The sequence below is a fragment of the Marmota marmota genome, unplaced genomic scaffold (genome assembly GCF_001458135.2).
Source record: "Marmota marmota marmota unplaced genomic scaffold, marMar, whole genome shotgun sequence".
In the NCBI taxonomy this organism is placed as follows: Eukaryota; Metazoa; Chordata; class Mammalia; order Rodentia; family Sciuridae; genus Marmota; species Marmota marmota.
The window spans coordinates 42,443,978-42,446,112 of record NW_025999932.1 but is presented as its reverse complement, the minus strand read 5'-3'; positions in this window follow the sequence as shown (position 1 = coordinate 42,446,112).

Sequence of the window (2,135 nt, the reverse complement as noted above, 5' to 3'; positions counted from 1 at the left end):
CTCTTAAGGTTTCCCCGCTGTGTGGAGAGAGATGGCTAGGGGATTACACACCTGTCGCGCTGGTTTCAATGAAGTTATCTCCTCCGCCCGTGACGTCAGGTCTCTGCCAAGGTGGTATCCCGTTCGCTGTCCGGGTGGGGCTGCCGGACAGGCGGGGGCCCATTCGCTGTGCGGGCGGGGCTGTTCGCTGTGCGGGGTGGGCGGGGCCCGTTCGCAGTGCGGGGCGGGTGGGGCTGTTCTCAGAGCAGGGGGGGGGTAGCTGTTCACCCGAGGGGGGGGGGATCGTTTGCAGCGCCGAACTGCCGGGGGCGGTTTACAGAGCCGGGCCGGCAGGGGCTCAGGCAGGCAGCGACTGTTTGAACATTCGCTGCCGGGCTAGCAGCGGCCTTTCGGTGGCGGCCGGCGGGACTGGGCCCCTGCGCCTCGTGGCCGAGACAAACTGACACTGCCAATAAACTTACTAATTCCCGGCAGGTCTCCTTTCAGCGGAATTTTGCTAGAAGTTTCTCAGCAGGTAGCATGTAGGTGTATTAATGGGTCTCTCTGATCCCGTTACTGTGGAGATATTGAAAGTGCTGCCTCCTCGCCGGCCGCCATGTTGGGTCCCCTCTTGCGTAGAGATACTGGAACTCTGTGCACTGCTGGTGAGAAAGCAAAATGGTGAAGCAGCTGTAGAGAACAGTACCCAGGTCCACGCTCTCACCCACAGCTCAATCTCCCACTTCATGGACACCAGTACGTGATGGGCGCTGCCATTTAAAAATACATTTCCTTAAAAGAAAAAAAATGTGACAGGTAAGTAAAAGAAAGTTTAGGATGTTTGAAGTGTGAAGAGAATGCAGAAGAGATGCAGCAAGTGATGGGTAAAAAGGATGAGAAAAAAATAAAGTGAGAGAAAATGAACAAGAGAATTTGGCTGTTAAACGGGAGAAGGAGAGAGAAAAATGAGAATCAAACAAAACAAAATGAACAAAAAACTATCAAAAGACAACACAACTAAAAATAACTATTTATCAATAGTTAACAAATTTTTAACAAAATGAGAAAGAAATATGTCCACAAACTGATCAGCACAACAAGAAAACACACACACACACACACACACAGACACACACATAATGAAAAATGAAAGAATTGTTTTTACTGAAGTAGTCAAAACTGTCAACATGGACAAATGGTCACTGCCTCTGCCTGACTGTTCTTTCCATTTCTTCTGGGATATGTTGAAAGAGGGAGAGAGGAAGAGAGCACACACCCCAAGGGCTTGTTAAACCCTTCCTCTTTTTGTGTTGCTCACTGAGTTGCCAATAGGAGTGGCCTAAGTGTGAGGTTAGTTGAAGTAGCTTTCAGCTTCTGTTCTCACCAGTATAAGGTAGGATGGAATGGGAAGTACTGTTGATTGGAGTTTTGTCTGCATAGACCAGATCAGTGCACTCCAGGATGAGACTTCTGCAGAGTTCTGGGAGGGACGTTTTGGGTTCTGGGGATGAGGTTTAGATCTAATCAGACCCTAGGGACTTTGTTGGTTGGTAACTGTTGTGGGGAGATTTGATCAACATACCCCAAGGGCCTAGCAGATACCAGTTCCTGCTGGGAGTATGGATCTCAGGTGCTTTCCAAGAATTAGGACAGGGGAACCAATCCTCCACAGGTCTGGCACACTCTGCCACCCCAAAATACTACCTTCCCAGGCTTAGTCCCTGAGCGTATCAATACCCACCTCTTCAGTTTCCTTGACCATCTTCAGCTGGTCATGTGATCTGCCAGACTCAAAGGGAAGGCTAGTTGCATTCATCTCTGTATTTCTGACTTAAACCCCATGGATACATTATTCTCTTTGCCCATGCCACTCACTTTTTGCTAGATACTGCCTACGCCACAAGGTTACTATAGCTCTGTAGTATAATTTGAAGTCAGGTATTGTGATGCCTCTGTCCTGTGAACTCACAGAACATATTTTCATATATTTATGATCTAGCATAGATTATTACATTGCAATCATCTTAGCTCTATGGAAGTAAAAAGGGAAGAAAGGAAGTAAAAGAATCCTTTAATGATGTAATGTCAGGTCTGGAATGGTAAAATAAATAAATAAATTGAATTGAATTTTGGAATATGTGTGTGCTTGTCAATTT